At 36.6% G+C, this 21,378-nt stretch overlaps 1 long non-coding RNA gene across 1 annotated transcript in view; it reads left to right on the plus strand.

Annotated features, from left to right (window-relative positions):
* Positions 1-21,378, plus strand: part of LOC307186930 — a 59,897-nt gene that overhangs the window by 11,886 nt on the left and 26,633 nt on the right. The window contains exon 2 of the long non-coding RNA XR_013828510.1: positions 12,036-12,165. This is a non-coding gene — a long non-coding RNA (uncharacterized lncRNA). The remainder of the gene's footprint in view (positions 1-12,035; positions 12,166-21,378) is intronic.

Genomic DNA, 21,378 nt, shown 5'->3' on the forward strand with positions numbered 1-21,378 from the left:
TGGCTCACGGGCCCAGCCGCTCCGCGGCATGTGGGATCTTCCCGGACCGGGACACGAACCCGTGTCCCCTGCATCGGCAGGGGGACTCTCAACCACTGCGCCACCAGGGAAGCCCGAGCTAAGATCTTTAGACCAGCAGGACCTAAGGTGACCAAGATGGAAAGCAAAAGTTTTCTGGTGGATCAACACTAGGAAGTAGATCACTAGTGGGCAATAATGAGCAGAGACACCTCCATTTCCACCGCTTAATTCCTAGACAACAAATCCTGGTTATGAGAAAAACACCATGTGTTGAAGGCTGATTTAGAACATATACCACATCCTGGAGGACATTACCCTAGCCCTGCAGTGTTTCCATATAGTTCACACTGTAACTGCGCCTTTAAAAGGTTTTTTTTACAAGTCTGTCAAACCAGCTGCTTCAGGATGAACATGGTACGATCAGTGAATTCCATGAGCATAGGCCTATTGTTACATTTCATTTACTATTAGATGAGCTCCTTGACAAGAAGCGATGCTGTGGAATACCGCCATGGTGGACTAGACATGTTTCAATTCCATGGATGATCATTTTGGAAGAAAATTTCCTTATAGGTAAGACAAATCCATGTAGAGTAATATCTATTTCAGGAATTAAAAATTCCTGCCCTTCCATGATAGAAGCTGTCCAATATGATCAACCTGCCACCAGAGGCCTGGCTGGTCACCCCAGGGAATGATGCCATAATGGGGACTCAGTGTTGGTCTCTGCTACTGACAAATAGGCTGTATTACAGTGGCTGTAGCCAGGTCATCCTTGGTGAATGGAAGTTCATGTTGTCAAGCCTGTGTATGACCTCCATCCTTTCCACCATATTTGCTTTGGCCATTCGCCCTTTGAGCAATGGCAGGGCAGGAATGGTTGGGGAAGTATCTGACTAGCCTCCGCAGACAGGTGATCCTAGTCACATGATTATTAAAATTCTTCTGTGCTGAAGTCATCCTTTTGTGAGCCTTCACCCGAGAGGTAAATATCTTCAAAGTTTTGGCTTTCAGAGTTATATATCCACATACCTCATCTCCAGACCTCCCGTCATCAATTTTCCAATCATTCCCTTCCGTATCCTTGAACCATCCATCCAAATAATTGGGTACAGCCCATGGACTTGAATAGACTTGTACCTCTGTCCATTTCTCCTTCCAGGTAAAATTAACAACCAGGTGTGTACTGCTCAAAGTTCTGCCCTATCCTTCGGTGCTGTCGCTGAAATGGGTAGTTGTGCACCTAAAAATGAAAATATTTCTGAATTTTCTGGTTTTGTTAGCCAATGTTTACATTTCTTAAGCAAGATTTTTTAAAGATCTTTTTTTCCCATTGCAATAAAAGGAGTAAGATCACAATTTTTCCTGATGTGACTTGAGTATTAAGCTTTTCTTAGTTAAACCTTCAGTACATAGGATGATCCCCTATCATTTATACCAAAATAACGTTTAGAGGAAAAGGTGGAACTATTAACAATTACACAGGACCAAAAGATATAAATTGTGACTGTCCCTGGCAAGCCCAGAAGAATAGTTACACTAACCATATTGCAAATATTGGACTAATTAACCTGACTCTACTGCTTCTAGTGAATGTGTAAAAAATGAGTGCAATGCCTTCTTAAGACCCTAGCTCTAAGCATGTGTAAGACCTGTACTATGTATGAGATATATTAAAAAAATAAATTGGAGAGGAGAAGCAGCAGGAAATAAAAGTGTGTTTGCTGTAGCATTATTGCTCTTATTTAATTACTTTTTCTCCCTTTGATTTCCTGGCTTATTTCTTTTCTCACTTCATTAATTTTTCTCTTCATGCCTGACTAACCTGTCTGTTCTTGTCATTCACAGTGTACATTATAAGCTTGCTGGTGGCTATTATTTTTCGATAAATGCACATTTCAAATTTGACATTGGAAATCTGTGGAAAACAGGAGTAAATAATAGAAATTGTGTTTTGTGTAGTACTTTTCTGGAATTAGTGTATTGGGAATCTCTGTGTGATTAAAAATCTTAGAAAAACAAAGCTTGGGGAGTTATTAACACTTAGTGGAACATACTTTAAAATAATTTTTAAAAATTGCAGAGTAGGGTTTTAGAAAGAATGTATTGCCAAATATTTCTTGCTCCATTTCCTAAAATTATTCAAGAAAAAGCAAAATCTTTTGACCTTCTAACTTCTTAATTTTAAAAGGATTCTTTTAATACTGGTTCTTGATTGTAATTTTAAATTAGACCAATACTAAAGGGATTGTTATTTTTCTTTATAATAGTAACTTAAGAGGCCAGGTTGTTTTCTTTACAATGATAACTTATGATCTTTCTCAGAGCTGGTCAGTAAAATAAAAATTAGAAAATGATTTATTCTTTCCATGGTGCTATATTATAGCAAATACTCTCCTGCTTCATAACTGTTCTTGAAAGTATTATTTCCAATGAAGGCATTTTAGAGAACACCTGGATTTAGGGATCATTTCAGCCACTGTGAAAATTGTCTTTAACCACTCATAATATATAATTATGATTGAAAATTGTATTTAAATGGATATCACTGTTTTTTGAATGATATAAACACTTATATTTTGAGTTTTATTAATTTAACATAAGTTCTTAAGCACCTCTCTCTTCTACATGTATGGAAGTAAAATACAGTGTGAGTCTCTATTAGATTTCTCTTATTTTAATAAAAATGTTGTAACTCTTTGATCATTTAAATTAGCACAAGTTCATAAAGAGCCAGATTTTCTACACACAACTAAATGTTGAAGACTGGAAGAGTTAATGTGTTTTTACTACCATTATTGTTTTTAGTTATTATCAATATAATAGTGATGTAATCTTTGTAGACCACTTAAAAGTAACAGCAACAGCACATGAAGTTACAGAATGCACAAGTGAAGATTTTATTTTCCTCACTAGACCCCTTCCTAAGCCCAGTCTTCTGAGGCAAACATTGCCCAGAATTTTTCTTTATTTAGCTCTTCAAGTGGGTACATTATATATTTATATACTTATATCATTGTTTATGAATATATTAATTTTGAACAGGGTCTTTTGGCTCCTTGCATAATTGAGTTTCATTCTCCTCTCTCTTTTCCTCTAGTATTTTCTTAATTTTAGCAATGACATTTTTAGCTTCCCTACCAATTTCTCTTTAACTCAATTTGTTCTAGATATTCATTAATTTATATCATATATTTTTGTAATATATGTATATATTTATAAATCATTTATAATTTAATCATTTAATCTATATATATTAATCTATATTATATAATTAAGACAAATTTGATTGTTTGTTAATTAGACACAGAATTTACTTATTTCAAGCTGACTCTGCAACAATTTCTTATTTCTCTTTTTCCCCAACCTCTACTGCCAATCTCTGCTTTCCAATTTCTGTTTTTTATAGTTTTGTTTACACAGTTCAGGTTTATACCAGTTATAAATGATTCTTTAAATACGATGGCCCTCTATGTTTTATTGATAGGTTGATTCTAAAAATTGGCGAATATATATGTGTCATATTCTAGCATAATCTCCTTTAATTTTTTTCTAACATTTCCTGTCTTCTGATTCATATTTAGATGCGCCAAAAAAACCCCACACCATTCTTTGATTGAGATCTTGTTTTTTGTTTGGCTTTTTGTTTTGTTTTGTTTTACAGCAAGATATTTTGAGTCAGTTGAATGTCTGATTTTATTTTGACTTAAAATTTGGCCAACAGTTTTTCTAAGAATGGAGTTAATTCTTAATACTTCAACAGATTATTGTCATGTGGGGTGTAGGCTGGCTGTAAAAAATGTGATGACAGGCACTTTTCATTTTTTCTTTTCTTTCTCTCTTGGCTTTTATACTCATAGTTTTGAAAATTCAGAAAGATATGTCTAAATATTTGTGTTGTTTTAAAAATTTGCTGTATTGTTGGTACTGCCTTTCATTCTGGTGATCGTATTTTTTCTTATTAGCTCCTCTCATCCATTAATTATTCTTCTTTCTGAAATTGTATTATGCAGATGTTCTATCTCTTGGTTCTATCTCCATGTGTCTCTTTATGTTTCTCTTACACTTTTTATCTCTTGCTATGCACAGCTGCATGAAAACTTCTTTTTCTTTCATTAATAGACACCTCCGATTTCACTTGCTTCGCTAATTCAGATTAGTCCATCATTTTCATGTTGTTTGATTTCTTCTAGTGTCTGGTATTAGGATGGTCTGGTTTTATTTAAGACTCTAAGACTACAGTATTTGTAGCTGGTGTGGATTTTCTTTGCAATTGTGTTGATTTGTTTCCCTTGAATGGGGATGACTCATTTTGGAATCTTGGACAGACACACATCCCTGCATGAAAAGCAGGCAGGTAGACAGAGTTCCTCAAAATTTCCAAGTAAAGAAAAGTTAATATGCAGGTTACACTTCACTGATGCTGACATAGCTTAAATTTGGTTTGTCCTAGAAAAGATGAGGAACTAAGAAGACAAATTTTTCCCAGGCTTTGTCTTACAAAACAACTTGCCAATAGTTCAATGAAGAGGAGTGCAGGGAAATATGCATCCCTGGCAGTGACAGCAATGTGTGCAAAGGCATAGAGGCAAGGAGAATGTGGAACATGTATGGAGTTGAAGTACCTCAGTGTACAGGAGCAGGGGGTGTGTTCTAGAGTGTTCCACATAACTGCTCACGATGGAGCAGAGATTTCTAAACCACATTCAGCCTTTTCCTCCCCTTTTAAATGGACTTCAATTTTTAAGAGCAGTTTTAGGTTCAAAGAAAAACTGAGCAGAAAGTACAGAGAGTTCTCATATATACCCTGTCTAAACTGAGCAGAAAGTACAGAGAGTTCTCATATATACCCTGTCTCCTTATGAGCACAGCCTCCCTACTGTCAACATCCCTCATTAGAGTGATGTTACAATTGACGAACCTACACTGACACATCATTATCATCTAAAGCCCATAGTTTACATTAGGGTTCACTCGATGTTGAACAGTCTATGGGTTTTAAGAAGTATATAGCAACATGTATCCAGAATTGTAGTATCATACAAAATAGTTTCATTATCCTAAAAATTTGCTTTGCTCTGGCTATTAACTTCTCCCTCCCCATAGCCCCTGCACTAATCTTTTTACTGTCTCAGTAGTTTTTTTGGTTTTGTTTTTTTTTTATCTCAGTAGTTTTGTCTTCTCCAGAATATCATATATTTGGAATCATATTTTTTTTTTACATCTTTATTGGAGTATAATTGCTTTACAATGGTGTGTTAGTTTCTGCTTTATAACAAAGTGAATCAGTTATACATATACATATGTTCCCATATCTCTTCCCTCTTGCGTCTCCCTCCCTCCCACCCTCCCTATCCCAGAATCCTATGTTTTATATTGGCTTCTTTCACTTAATAATATGAGTAATATGTATTTATGGGTCCTCCATTATAGCTTACTAGCTCATTTATTTTTAGCACTGAAGAATATCCCGTTGTCTGGGTGTACCACAGTTTATTTATCTATTCACCTAGTGAAGAATATCTTGGTTGATTCCTAGTTTTGGTGATGAGAAGTAAAGCTGATATGAAAATCCATGCATGGGCTCTTTGTGGACATTTTTTTATTCTTTTAAGTCAGAAACAACCCATTATTTTCAGAAAGTGTGAGTTTTGGTGATTTTTTTGTTGTGCAGGCAGAAATAATTACCTCTGTTATTACAACTGACCATTAATTATGTTGAAAAATCTTTCCTAGGTACCTCAGTTTTTACTAAGGATTTCAATCTTACCAACTAATTAAATCTCCAACGTACAGGAACTTGATAATCATAGAGTTTTCTAATTATAAAATTCAATGATTTTATAAATTACCAAATTAAATAACTGCATTAGCAAAAGGTTTCTGAGATACAATAAAAACAAACTGTATGTACTTATTGTTTATAAACTGAATGATAAGATGGTCTCTACTCACCAAGTGGGTGGTTTGGATTCAGTTGAATTGACTTATTTTTATTGTAATAATGCAAAAAGTTATATATTTGTGTGTGTGTGTGAAAATGTTCAATAAGGTATGAGAACAGAGTTTAAAAAATACATTAGAAAATTATGCCAGTTACCAAACATAAAACATGAAGTTGTGTGACCTTCTACATTTGTAATGTAGTTAGTATCATTTTTTTGATAGCTGCTCCATATTCAAAAAATTAAACTCCTTCAGTATTGTCAGTCATTGTGCTTGATGTTAGAAGATAAGGATGAAAAACCTTGGACTCTGCATTCAAGTAATTCAATCTTGTAGGGAAAGCCCATATAAACAAAAAACACGGTGCTTGGTTACAAGGGCATCAATAAATGTCTTAAACATATTACAGCAACAGCACAGAGGAGAAATACAGGGTTACCAAGTGTATAATTCTTTCTAGTGATTGGAAGGCCAGGTGAAGATTCAAGGAAGCTAGGATATCTGATGAAAGGTTTGAATGGTGAGAAGTAAAGGCCTTACATCCATAAGTATTTACAATTTAAGACATTACAACTTGCATGCTTACCTTGCCAAACCTTCCAAATATACACAGATAGATATTTTATTTATCAGGTGGATAAAATTATGAAGTTTTTGAGAAATGTACAATTTATAGCTGATATCTTTGGAATAGCAGTGTCTTCAAAATACCAACTAAGCAGAAGTACATGCTCCAGTTTTAATAATACCTGTAATAGCCTCTCCAATGGCTTGCTTCTCCATTTCTGATAATATGCCTTTAAAAACAATGTCCTTTAGGGTTCAGTGGACCATGAAATAGTCTCTGCTGAAGTAACCCTGGTGCCAGCACTGAGACAAACATTCATTTTGGCTGTCAGCTAAAAGAACTTGGAAGAAATGAAGCACATTTATTATGTACTGATATATTCTGACTAGATAATCCTTTTTAGTTGGAGGCACTATAAAAGCAAGTGCAGATTACTGTTGGCAAAATAGTAAAAAATAAAATTCAGTTGAGCTGCAAAAGTTTTGCCTCCAATTTCACAGGTGGGTAATTTTCTTTATAAATTTCTATTAAAAAGTTTTGCTGGGAATGAATATATTATTAAATAAACAATTTATAAAATAGTAAAGTCAGATGAATCAATAGACCTGCAGAATGATCATTTTTTTATATTTTAAAAATTTGATGCTTTTTTCATTGTTATAGGACCAGTGGTTCAGTTAAGTAACTCTGCTAATAAGAACTGGCATTATTATTAGCATGAAAATGTAGTTATAGTAGAATTTTTATAAACCTTTTTATTTTAGGAAATGATAAATAATATCCTTTGTGTTTATAACTGTGGAAAATTAATCTTAAATATTGGCTTCTTCATATTCTGAAATATTAAAATAATAAGCTGGTTCCTGTTTAGCCATAACCTTAAAAAAGTGGTAGCAAATATTTCTAGAAGGTAAATAAAACAAGATTAAATTACCTTTCAAGAGTAAAGAATAGGTATCTTAAACATGGTACAGCAACAGGTTGACCTGTTAGCCATCTTTCAAAGGAAAGAGACACATTTAATTGTATATTGCACCGTTAAGACGTCCCTTAGACCAGAGGTCCCCAATCTTTTTGGCACCAGGGACCAGTTTTGTGGAAGACAAATTTTTCACAGACCGGTGGGGGGAGGGTATGGTTTCGGGATGATTCAAGTACATTATGTTTATTGTGCGCTTTATTTCTATTATTATTACATTGTAATATATAATGAAATAATTATACAACTCACCATAACGCAGAATCAGTGGGAGCCCTGAGCTTGTTTTCACTTGCTACTGACTGATAGGGTTTTGATGTGAGTCTGCAAGCAATTGATCTATTATGGTGTCTGTGCAGTCAAACCTCTCTGCTAATGATACTCTGTATTTGCAGCCACTTCCCAGCGCTAGCATCACTGCGTCAGCTCCACCTCAGATAATCAGGCATTAAATTATCATAAGAAGCCTGCAACCAAGATCCCTCGCTGGCACAGTTCACGGTAGGGTTCCATCTCCTAAAAGAATCTAACGCAGCGGATCTGACAGGAGGTGGAGCCCAGGCGGTAATGCGAGCGACGGGGAACGCCTGTAAATACAGATGAAGCTTCGTTCGCTCACCTGCCGCTCACCTCCTGCTGTGCAGTACAGGTCCGTGGCCCGGGGGTTGGGGACCCCTGCTTTAGACGGTTATCTAAAGTGTTATCTTTTTAAATGGCAACTTACTTCTTTGTAAGTGATTTAATCAAAGCCAGTATTTTGCCATCCCTTTCTGTGATTTAAAGCGTTTTAAAATCTCACCTTGTCCTACATTTATTCCAGTCATGAGTGAAATAGCAACAGCATTAATCTAAATCCAGTTGTTCTGATCTGGAATAAGTGAGGTGGATTTTCACACCTAGTGGTTCTGCCATTTTGATAGCAACTATCTCAGACTAGTTCTCAATTCACAATAGCCAGACTTACCCCTCATCCTGGTATATATCCTAAAGCACAGGGCAGTGATAATAGATTCAGGGAGCAATGATGGCTTTATAGAACACGTCAAAATATTTTACCAGTTACAGTCAATAGAAAAATAATCTGTATGAGTAAAAGGACCTTTTTTTTTTTTTTTTCTGATTGTCTTTATTTGTTATCACATTTTGGGAAAATTGCTGGATAAATTTTTACCAAATTTTGGAGAGTAAGTTTTGAGTAGTCCATTTGGAATACATGTTATGTGACACATTCAAAATTTACTTTGGAGGTTAAGATTGTACCTCAAAAATATAATTATTCCTCAAAGAAGCCTATTTTCACAGTCACAAGCATAGGTGTAAGAAGCTCCTCCAACGAGTAGTGGCAAAGATCTATTTATTTCAGAGGCTAACGATTTCCCCAGGCAGTGACAGTGAGGCCCAGTAGCCCAAATGAATTCACTTGCCATCATTTTCATAAACTATTTCATATCCTACAATTAATCTTATATAGGTTAAGCTTTTTGAACTAAGGAATGGGTTCTAATGGAAGAAAATAAATACACTTTCATTATGTTCATTATACAAAATCCAGCCACTACAGAAATACATTCCATATTTCACCAAAGGTAAGCTAATACAACTATTTTTACCTATCACTAAGTAAAAAGTGACTTTTAATTAATCAATAATAATATTGTCTTATTTAAAAATTTAGTTTTATGTTTTTGGAAAAAAGATCTTTACAACTCAGTCAGACCTAGGTTTTTGTTTTTTTAATGCAGAGGAGGAAAAATTTCTCCTCTACTGTCTTAGCATTTCTGGCTGTGCCTAAGAATTACACGGACATAGGACAGATTAACAGGAGAAAAGCATACATGTTTTAGTATTTTTTTAACACGTATACAGGAGTCTTCATAAGAAAAATGAAAACCCAAAGTTTCAGTTAGAGTCAAATGTTTATATACAGAGTTTATATAAAGAGTAGTAAATTATGAAACCTTGACAAGTCAAAGGGGGGTGGGCTAGGGTAGTTAATCATGAAAAAGGGACTAAAGGATAAGAATTGGTTTAACAAGCTTTATTTGTACAGATTTCTCTCCACCTCAACTTCCCATCTCTGGTGAGAATGTTTCTTTCCTCATGGTATAAAGAAAACATCTTTCCCATGACAGTGTTATCTCTTGCTTTCAGGGAAGAAAAAAAAAAAAATAGAAGGTCAGAGTGTCCTTCTTGCATCTGCTCTTTTTCAAATGCCTTTAACTTAAAATAGTCAGTGTGTCCAGTGGCATATTTTGGGGTGACATGTTCTGAACTCCTTCATAAATCACCACCATTTTGCATATTATATTAATTTCCTATTGTTGTTGTAATAAATTACCACAAACTTAATGGTTTAAAACAATGCAGATTTATTGTCTTACAGATCTGGATATCAGAAGTCCAAAATGGGTCAGCAGGGGTGTGTTTCTTGTGGAGCAACAGGAGAAAATCCTTTTCGTTACTTCTTCCAGCTTCTAGAGGCTGCCTATCCTATATTCCTTGGCTAAGCCCACTTCTCCATCTTCAAAGTCAGCAGCAGAGTATCTTCAGATTTCTTTCCCTGTCCCTCCTTCCCTCCATTCTTCTCTTCTTTCTTCCCTCTCTCCATCCCCTGCCATCTCTCCCCAATTCTCACATCTGCTTCTGTAATCACATTAACTTCTCTGACTGTGAGCCTCCTGTTTCTCTCTTATAAGGACCTTTGTCCAGGGTAATCTTCCTATCTCAAAATCTTTAATTCAGTCACATTTGTAAAATCCCCTTTAGCATATAAGGTAACATAATCACAAATTTTGGGGATTTTAGGATGTGGATATCTCTGGAGGCCATTATTCTGCCTGCCATACATACATAAAAGAAAAAGAAATACAAGTGAAATAAATTAATTGTGGCTTATCTAAATTTTCATATCCAGAGTTCACTTTTAAAAATATTTATCTATAGAAATATAAAACTTACTAAGGAAGTATAAAAATCAAATATATAGAATTCAATAAAATATTGCAAAGTGAACACATGAAGCATGACAGATAAAAATAGAATATTGCTTGTACTCAAGAAGCTCGTGCCATCTCTGAATCTCTCCTTCCTCCCTCCATTCCAAAAGTAACCACTCTTATTCATGACACTTTTTTTTTTTTTTAGTTTTGTCTATTCTGAACTTTATACAAATTGAATAACATAGCAAGGCTCTGTGGGTGTGTGTTAGCATGCATGCCCGTGTGTGTGTATGTAGCTTGTTTTGCTTAATATTTTACTTTTAAAATTAATACATTTTATTGTGTGGACTGTAGCTAATTATTTTCATCACTCTATAGTATTCCACTGATAGAATATACGGCAATTTACTTACTCATTGTGTAGTTGATGGACATTTTGGTTGTTTGTAGTTTAAGAATATTCTGAATAATGCTTTTTTGAATAATCAATTACTTGTGTCTTGGGGAATACAAGTACATGTTTTCATTGAAAATATACCTGGGAGTTAAATAGCATAGGCATTGGACATGTATGTATTCAGTTTTGGATGACATCACTATGCTAATCTCCAGAGTGATTAAGCTATGTTTTACTGTCATGAGTTCTGGTTGCTTGCTTTACATCCTTGCCAACAGTTTATTAGTGTTTCTCACTTGAAGCGTCCTGGTGAATATGCACCAGGATTTCACATTACACTCGTGTTATATCTTAAGTTGGCATTCTCTTGATTATTAATGAGGTTGAGCACTTAAGCATATTTTCATAATGCCTACTGGGCTTTTGGATATCTTCTTTTATGAAGTGTCTACTTAAGTATTTTGCTCATTTTTTCTGTTTGATTATCTGTCTTTTTCCTTATTATTTGCGAGAGTTCTTTATTCTGGATCCTAGCCCTTTGTTGATATTATGTTTCAAGCATCTTACACCATACTGTGGTTTGCCTTTGTATACTTTTAAGGGAATTTTTGATTAATAAATTTTTTATTTTTAAGGTCCAATTTATCAATATTTTTCTTTATGGAAAGTGATTTTGAGTTCCATTTGAGATTTTTTTCTTGCTACCTTTTTAGTAACAATATTCTCTACTGGGCTTATAATATATATGTAATGAATAAACATTTAAAGAATGAATGAATGAATAAAAGAATGATTGCTGAATGATTATCCCACCACCCTTTTACACTTATGTCTGTTATTAATTTACTTAAGCCCAATATATAAAGGACTTCTTTCTGTAGCGACTTCCTTTCAAAACTTCTCTGTCATATGTTTCTATGCTTCCCTCTAATAGAGAAAGAGAGCTAGGTAATCCATTTGCTCAGGCTGCTACAAAATTAAGATTTTTTAAAACTTCCTCATCAGGGGCTTCTTTAATATTTATGTATATATAATATAAAGAATATATATATTTTTTTCCTCTTTCTCTTTCTCTTCCCCCCCATGGCTTAACTGATTTGTCCTTTATGCAATATCAATGACTATTAGATTTTTGAGGTCACACATGTGGCATATATTATCTCCTGGTTCTGTTTACCCCTCTAGGTGATCACCTCTCTAGCATCAAGACAGTGACAGGGAGACCTGATTTGCAGCCTGATTTGCAGCCTGATTTGCTGCAATCCAAGACCACTCTCAGGAGACATAAGGAAAGTGAATCTCCACCTTTTCCCAGGTATGGTTTGTATGAGGCAAAGATGTCAACTAGTTGATAGAACATGTGAGGGACCACATATATCACTATGTGGTTATCAGACCATAGGATTTACTGATTATGTTGACTGACCATGTGGGATAGACAGTAAGTGCGCTACTTCCCACAAGTTCTCAAATATATATTTTATATTTACATATTTACACAATAATTTTCCTGTGTTTTCATTCTGACAAGGTATTTTCCTGAAGTAATTTTACTTCCCAAGGAACCCAATAATGCAGCCTACTTCTATATTCAAACTGGGCATGTATATCCATCTCCTTAAGTGGCCAAATCACAATGATTTTGGGAGTGTATGCCCTTCTGGTCTACCTTGTTTGACATTAACATCATCTGTTCTAGTTTGTTTTCTTCTAAGCATGTGTTATCCATATAATGTTTAATGATCAAAAATATGCAAAGAAACAGACATTTACTAATGATTGTAATAGGCACCAGCTGGAGTTAACATCACATGTTTAAAAACTGTCTTTGCTCCTGTGTTTTGGTGAAACCATTTTGCTCGCCTTACTGAAGCACTCTTAGACTTATTTTTATAATTTATTTTACTACTAGCATAGTAATTTCCCTCAAATCAGTTTTGCAAATAATAAAGGTGCATAAAAAAAAACAAACAAAATAACTGAATCATCCTTCCCAAACCATCTACTGATTTTTGTCTGAAATTAAATATACCAAAAGTTTTTCAGTTACCCAGATTAGAAAAGCCATACCCACATTGAATTCTCTATTTGGGAAGCTGTCAAACCTTGTAGATTCCGTTTCTGCAATACTTCCTCTTTTCCATTCTCTTTTCTGGGACCCAAATTCAAGATTGTAGTGTTCTTAAAGCACTTTCAAGTCAACTAACACACTGTTGCTAGATTGTCCTGCCTATTACATACATTTAATCGTAACTCCTTAGTTCTCAGAACACTAATAACTCCCCATCGCTAAAAAATTAATGACCATTGAGAACGATGTTGGCTGTGGGTTTGTCATATATGGCCTTTATTATGTTGAGGTAAGTTCTCTCTATGCCTACTTTCTGGAGAGTTGTTTATTATAAATCGGTGTTGAATTTTGTCAAAAGCTTTTTCTGCATCTATTGAGATTATCATATGTTTTTTATTCATCAATTTGTTAATATGGTTTATCACATTGACTGATTTGCATATATTGAAGAATACTTACATTCCTCCGATAGACCCCACTTGATCATGGTGCATGATCCTTTTAATGTACTGTTGGATCTTGTTTGCTAGTATTTTGTTGAGGATTTTTGCAATATGTTCATCAGTGATATTGGCCTGTAGTTTTCTCTTGTTTTGATATCTTTGTCTGGTTTTGGTGTCAGTGTAATGGTGGCCTCGTAGAATGAGTTTGGGAGTGTTCCTCCCTCTGCTATATTTTGGAAGAGTTTGAGAACGATAGGTGTAAGCTCTTCTCTAAACGTTTGAAAGAATTTGCCTGTGAAGCCATCTGGTGCTGGACTTCTGTTTGTTACATTTCCAGCAAGATCAGGAACAAGACAAGGTTGCCCACTCTCACCAATATAATTCAACATAGTTTTGGAAGTTTTAGCCACAGCAATCAGGGAAGAAAAAGAAATAAAAGGAATCCAAATTGGAAAAGAAGAAATAAAACTGTCACTTTTTGCAGATGACAGGATACTATACGTAGAGAATCCTAAAGATGCCACCAAAAAACTACTAGAGCTAATCAATGAATTTGGTAAAGTAGCAGGATACAAAATTAATGCACAGAAACCTCCTGCATTCCTATACACAAATGATGAAAAATCTGAAAGAGAAATTAAGGAAACACTCCCATTTACCATTGCAACAAAAAGAATAAAGTACCTAGGAGAATAAATAAACCTACATAAGGAGACAAAAGATCTGTATGCAGAAAACTATAAGGCACTGATGAAAGAAATTAAAGATGATACCAACAGATGGAGAGAAATACCATGTTCTTGGATTGGAAGAATTAACATTGTGAAAATGACTATACTACCCAAAGCAATCTACAGATTCAATGCAATCCCTATCAAACTACCACTGGCATTTTTCACAGAACTAGAACAAAAATTTTCACAATTTTTATGGAAACACAAAAGACCCTGAATAGCCAAAGCAATATTGAGAAAGAAAAACAGAGCTAGAGGAGTCAGGCTCCCTGACTTCAGACTATACTACAAAGCTACAGTAATCAAGACAGTATGCTACTGGAACAAAAACAGAAACATAGATCAATGGAACAGAATAGCAAGCCCAGAGATAAACCCACACACATATGGCCACCTTATCTTTGATAAAGGAGGCAAGAATATACAATGGAGAAAAGACAGCCTCTTCAATATGTGATGCTGGGAAAACTGGACAGCTACATGGAAAAGAATGAAATTAGAACACTCCCTAACACCATACACAAAAATAAGCTCAAAATGGATTAAAGACCTAAATGTAAGGCTAGACACTATCAAACTCTTAGAGGAAAACATAGGCAGAACACTCTATGACAAAAATCACAGCAAGATCCTTTTTGACCCACCTCCTAGAGAAATGGAAATAAAAACAAAAATAAACAAATGGGACCTAATGAAACTTAAAAGCTTTTGCACAGCAGAAGAAACCATAAACAAGACAAAAAGGCAACCCTCAGAATGGGAGAAAATGTTGCAAACGAAGCAGTTGACAAAGGATGAATCTCCAAAATATACAAGCAGCTCTGCAGCTCAATATCAAAAAACAAACAACCCAAACTAAAAATAGGCAGAAGACCTAAACTGACATTTCTCCAAAGAAGATATACAGATTGCCAACAAACACATGAAAGGATGCTCAACATCACTAATCATTAGAGAAATGCAAATCAAAACTGCAATGATGTATCACCTCACACCAGTCAGAATGGCCATCATCAAAAAATCTACAAACAATAAATGCTGGAGAGGGTGTGGAGAAAGTGGAACCTTCTTACACTGTTGTTGGGAATGTAAATTGATACAGCCACTATGGAGAACAGTATGGAGGTTCCTTAAAAAACTAAAAATAGAACTACCATATGACCCAGCAATCCCACTACTGGGCACATACCCTGAGAAAACCATAATTCAAAAAGAGTCATGTACCACAATGTTCATTGCAGCTCTATTTACAATAGCCAGGACATGGAAGCAACCTAAGTGTCCATTGACAGACGAATGGATAAAGAAGATGTGGCACATGTATACAGTGGAATATTACTCAGCCATAAAAAGAAATGAAATTGAGTTATTTGTAGTGAGGTGGATGGATCTAGAGTCTGTCATACAGAGTGAAGTAAGTCAGAAAGAGAAAAACAAATACTGTGTGCTAACACATATATATGGAATCTGATAAAAGAAAAAAGGTTCTGAAGAATCTAGGGGGAGAGGAATAAAGACGCAGAAGTAGAGAATGGACTTGAGGACACAGGGAGGGGGGAAGGGTAAGGTGGGACAAAGTGAGAGAGTGGCATTGACATATATACACTACCAAATGTAAAATAGATAGCTAGGGCTTCCCTGGTGGTGCAGTGGTTGAGAGTCCGCCTGCCGATGCAGGGGACACGGGTTCGTGTCCCGGTCTGGGAACATCCCACATGCCGTAGAGCAGCTGGGCCTGTGTGCCATGGCCGCTGGGCCTGCGCGTCCGGAGCCTGTGCTCTGCAACGGGAGAGGCCACAACAGTGAGAGGCCCGCGTACTGCAAAAAAAAAAAAAAAAGATAGCTAGTGGGAAGCAGCCACATAGCACAGGGAGATCAGTTTGGTGCTTTGTGACCACCTAGAGAGGTGCAATAGGGAGGGTGGGAGGGACACACAAGAGGGAGGAGATATAGGGATATATGTATATGTATAGCTGATTCACTTTGTTATACAGCAGAAACTAACACAACAATATAAAGCAATTATACTCCAATAAAGATGTTAAAAAAATAATAGAAAAAGCAATTATACTCCAATAAAGATGTTAAAAAAATAGAAAGTAATTAATGACCATTGATTTTGATTAAAAAGTTTTCATAAAAAGGCTTATTCGGGCTTACCTGGTGGCGCAGTGGTTGGGAGTCCACTTGCCGATGTGGGGGACGCGGGTTCGTGCCCCGGTCCGGGACGATCCCACGTGCCGTGGATCGGCTGGGCCCGTGAGCCATGGCCATTGGGCCTGCGAGTCCGGAGCCTGTGCTCCGCGACGGGAGAGGCCACAACGGTGAGAGGCCCGCGTACAGCAAGAAAAAAAAAAAAAGGCTTATTCACTTTCCAAAGTCTATCACTCCCTACCTCCAATAGATAAGCCAGAATGCCTTATTCAGTGTATCTCAGGATTACCCTATATATTTTTAGTTCTGCAGTTTTGTTCATCCTACTTTTATTTCTAGAAGGCTATGTGACATATGCTCTTTTGAAAAAGCACGTTCATCCTTCAGATGTCTCCTCTGTAATGAGAATTTTTCTGCCTGGGCTGTGCCTCAACTGGATATTGGTGCTCCTTTCTTCGGCTTTTCTCTTTGTGTCCCTCTTATAGTTTGAGTCTGTATGTTCCTATAACAAAGTGGTGCAGCTATGCTGTACAACCATCCTTAAGGAATGGCCCCTATAGTGAAAACTGTTGATGTTCTCCTCACATTTCCTTGGATCGTTTTTACTGTTTCTTGTCCTCCCTTCTTTCCTCCCCTACTCCCACCTGGTACAGTTTCCCTTCCAACAGCCAGAGCCTGCATATCTTTATCAGAAGAAAACCCTTGGGCTACTGGAGCCTGCTGGCCCTAAGGTATAAGCTGTAAGACCTATAAGGTCCTGGGAGTTGTAGTTCCTGGGGGAAGCCTTTAGCCAATGACCAAACTGGTGCTAGAATGTAAGAGCCAAGCTCCCCTGCTCAGGATGACTCAGCAGTGACTTACCTTGCAGCTTCCCCCTGGGATCGGGCTGATGCTGCCTGCGATGGCAGGACTTTGCCTGAGATGGCATCTTGCTTGGCCACCACTTCTCTTCTCTTCTTCTTCCTCTGCTCCCTTACTAGTTTTTCCTGGGAGCCCTTCCTTCATATCGTGTACCCAAATGCTTATTTCAGGGTCTGCTTCTAGGGAATCTGATCTAAGACTGCATTCCAAATACCTCCAGTAGTTGTCCAGTTTAACTAGACATAACTTAGAGGGATAAGTCAAATTGCTTAAGTCCTCAAATAGCAAGTGCAGAATGCTGCCAGTATTCTGAACAGGTTCTAATGCATGGTTGCTTCTGGTCTAGCTTTTAAACCCCATGGGTGTTTAAGAGGAGGTGTTGAAGGAGAGAAGGTTAGCATTTATCATTATGTTTGTGAGGGAAGACATGCTTACCATATAAACATATTGTTACAATGACTCTGATGGAATTGGCTGTAGTTTGTGCCGCTGGCTTGAAGAGTTTGAACTCCCTTGGGCTATTAGAGTCTGGGATTTGATTAGTGTTGGCTGCAGTCTAGTCCCTTATCAGCTGTTTCTGCAACACATCAGTTCTCTGTCATTCAGCAATGTTTTTGCTGGGAAATAATTCTGACAATCTGGTCTATTTAAATTTATCAGATAATTGTATGCAGCCTAGTCTTAGTGGATTTTCCACTAAAATACTCCATATTTTCTTCTTGACAAACTTCATCTCACTGTTAAGCTATGATAAGCAGCCAGTGTCTGGCTAAGAGGCCACGAATTGCTGTATTTTCAGTTCTGAGGGCTGTATTGAAATAGCCAAAATAAGGGATGGGATTTATAGACCTTTAAACTCTGTCATTCTCAGAGATCATATAGATATTGCTAAATTGGCCTCTATCATTTTTAATAACCTTGAAATCAAGTATTTGCTACATCTGCTACATTTTTATTTGAAATTCTTATCTTTTTGAAAATGTTTGGCTATAAGACATTTATGCAACATAGGAGAGCCATAATTCCAGGCATATCATTTTATCAGTTCTCTGTGTTACATTATATATTCACAGCACTGCAGTTTTTTGCCTCACAATTGTCATTTTATAGCATGCTTGGCAGATGGAGAGTTACTGTAGCTACTTTTTATTATTTTTTAATTTCCAAATGATTTGAGCTCCTTTTCACTGTAGGAAATTATCTTCACTTCCAATAGGGATTCTACTTATGTTTAGAAACTGGCATTTTGAACTAGAAAAGTCAAGTACATGAATCAAAATCTTTACTCTTCATAAAAATACAAAATATACTGAAACGGAATATACCGAGTTGTGAACTTTCTGATTTATTGTAATTTATAAAAAATATGTTTTTAGGTACAAAAATGTACATCTGCCAGTTAAGAATCCTTTTTTTTGATAAATATTTTGATATATATTAGGGATAAATTTTGTATTCCTAATAAGGCATAACTGTTGAGCAAATATAATAATAAGAGTTCTCAGGGCTTTGTTTAGTCTTGGGAAGATGTAACCTAGAGAGAGATAAACTCTTGCTTCTGATATAGTGGCCTTGAGAGAAAGACGATAGATCAGTGAAAATCTGGTTTTGCTATAAAAGATCAGAGTGAGGGAAACACTTTAAACATTGAGCTCTGCTTATAGAGCTATATAGATACATAGTTCTGAGTAGACATTTCCACTAGGATGGCACACTGAAATCTGATCACATTGCTGTAGCTCTACCAATAGGAAGAGGATGAGAAGGATGAAAATCCATACAGTCCACTCAGAAGCTACAAGTGCCTCCAGGGAAGAAGGCCCAGACTCCTAAGATCCTTCTTCTGCATGCCAAGTGTGCCATTGCTACATTTCTGTGCCTTGTTTTTGAAGCTTCTCGCCCTGAGACCTTGCAACTTGTATTATTTCTGTCCGTATAAAACCTGAATGAAACTTGGCCCCCTTTACTATATTCCCTGAGAGATACAATCGTGCTCAGCAGTGTGGATATAGTGCCCTATTCTTAATGCTCAGTGTATAGAGCAGAATCATAGAGTACCCTGTGCAGCCTCAGTCACATCCACATCAATGCTATTGACCTTGATATTCCCCTGCCTTCTGAAGCCTACCCACTCCCTTCTAGTTATCCACCTGCCACATGGAGCAGCCTGGACAGTGGCTCCTTGTTCTCTACTCTACTTGCTGTTCTCATGAGACCCATCCTGCTACCCTACTCCCCCTTCTCCAGTGCCTCAGGAAGTCTGCCTGTCTAAAACCCTCTGAAATCCTGGTAAATATAATTTTTCTCTTACTTAATAATAATTCACTACCTAATAGTATGACACATGCTGGAAAAAGGTTATGAACAGAGTGGTATGGTAACACAACGGAAGCAACAGCTCCTTCTCAAGGATGGGAAAGATCAGGTGAGGTCTTCTAAGAGGAGATTACTTTTGAACTGGTACTAAAATAATTAGTAGCATATAGGAGGTCCAATTGGTGAACAGAGGGTAAGAGAGAGCATTTTATAAATTAAAAAAAAAAACTTTCTAGATGTAAAGTGTTCTTAAAAATGAGACATTGTGACTCATTATCTTGGGTAGATTGCCATGAGAAACAGATTCTGAGTTGGAGATTTGCTGCAGAAGGTTGATTGGGAAGACATCTCGGGAACAACAGCACTAAAGGGGGAAGCAGGACTGGGCAGAGGGGAAAGTTTAACCATGATGCTATTGGAACAGAAGCCTTGGGAGATCTTCGGAAGCTCCAGAGCTGGACAGTCCCACAGAGTCGTCTCCAGTCAAGGTGAAAGGCTGAGCCTTACTCTCCCAGCATTGCCCAGCTATTATATGTGGGCTGCCTCTGAGAAGAGTGCATAAATAGGAGCAGGTAGCTCTCTTCTGGAGGACAATGACCAGAGGCAGCTGGGGGAGTTAGTGCCAGACTCCTGAAAGGAATCTGGGAGGCACACCACACCAGGTACTGCACTCGTGAAATTTATGGATTCCTTAGTTATCGGCTTTGAGAGTAGATACCAGCTGTTCTCTTTTTGCACTGACTGGACAAGACGTAGCGTATAATGTAACTGTATACATTAGTAGAACTGATGGTCAGTTTTACTGAGTACTAGAAAATTAATCATTTTCTATTGTGTTAACTTTCCTGAGACATGTAGGCATAAATAATGTCTAAACCTTTTCTTGAAGTGTTTACCATGTTTGCCCTGGCTGACAATTATATCATAGCATGTTTACCTTGGGTGACAATTTTGAAAGTTTATGACAGTTGGCTTGAGGATTTTAGACCCCCTGATTAGGCAGAGTTAGGATTAATCCTGTAGGGGTAGAAAAAATGATCTAGATGACTTATTTGGGACTAAGTAAGCCTAATTTTATTCTGATGTATAGTTAAATCTTATGATAATTGATTCAGTTCCTCATGAGAAATTCTAAATGCTAAATGTTGCTTTTCAAATATGCATGTTATATATGTTTAACATGGTAAGGTCACAGGTCTAAAATTATAGATAGGCCTATAATGGATTTATTAATGATGTGACACTATCAAAAGTTTAATATTTCTAAATACCTTGTATCACCACTTAATTTTTTATATCACTAAGCAGTAGATTGTTTTACATTAAAGATTTTCTATTACAGTGATTGCAGTAATTAAAATCATTGAAGCCTGACTCAGTATAAACTGTAAAGATGTATATTTGGATTCATATATACATAGTCTTGTCATCTTTGTCACAGGAAGAATGCATGCACTTTATTTTCAAAGACTGGGACAGTTTATTAGAAATGATTTCATTTTTAAATGTGTATTTTTGATAGGCAGAAAAAGTAAAAGAGAGTTAACTGGTTGAATTGCAGTAGAAAATTACATTCATGATTCAAGAAAATTTGTATTATATGTATCTACATAAAGTAAGTTAGCAGGTGGCCTAAGGAGAATGTCAAGTATCATGTCATTAACTAGGAAATAAAGCATTTGGCAAAATGCAGCACCCATTAATGATAAAAACTGAGCAAACTAGGGCTTCCCTGGTGGTGCAGTGGTTGAGAGTCTGCCTGCCGATGCAGGGGACACGGGTTCGTGCCCTGGTCTGGGGAGATCCCGCATGCCGCGGAGCGGCTGGGCGCGTGAGCCATGGCTGCTGAGCCTGCGCATCCAGAGCCTGTGCTCCACAATGGAAAAACTGAGCAACCTAAGAGGGAAATGGAAGTTTCTCCATCTTTTTTTTTTTTTTTGCGGTACGTG

The sequence above is a fragment of the Stenella coeruleoalba genome, assembly GCF_951394435.1.
Source record: "Stenella coeruleoalba genome assembly, chromosome: 5".
NCBI lineage: Eukaryota > Metazoa > Chordata > Mammalia > Artiodactyla > Delphinidae > Stenella > Stenella coeruleoalba.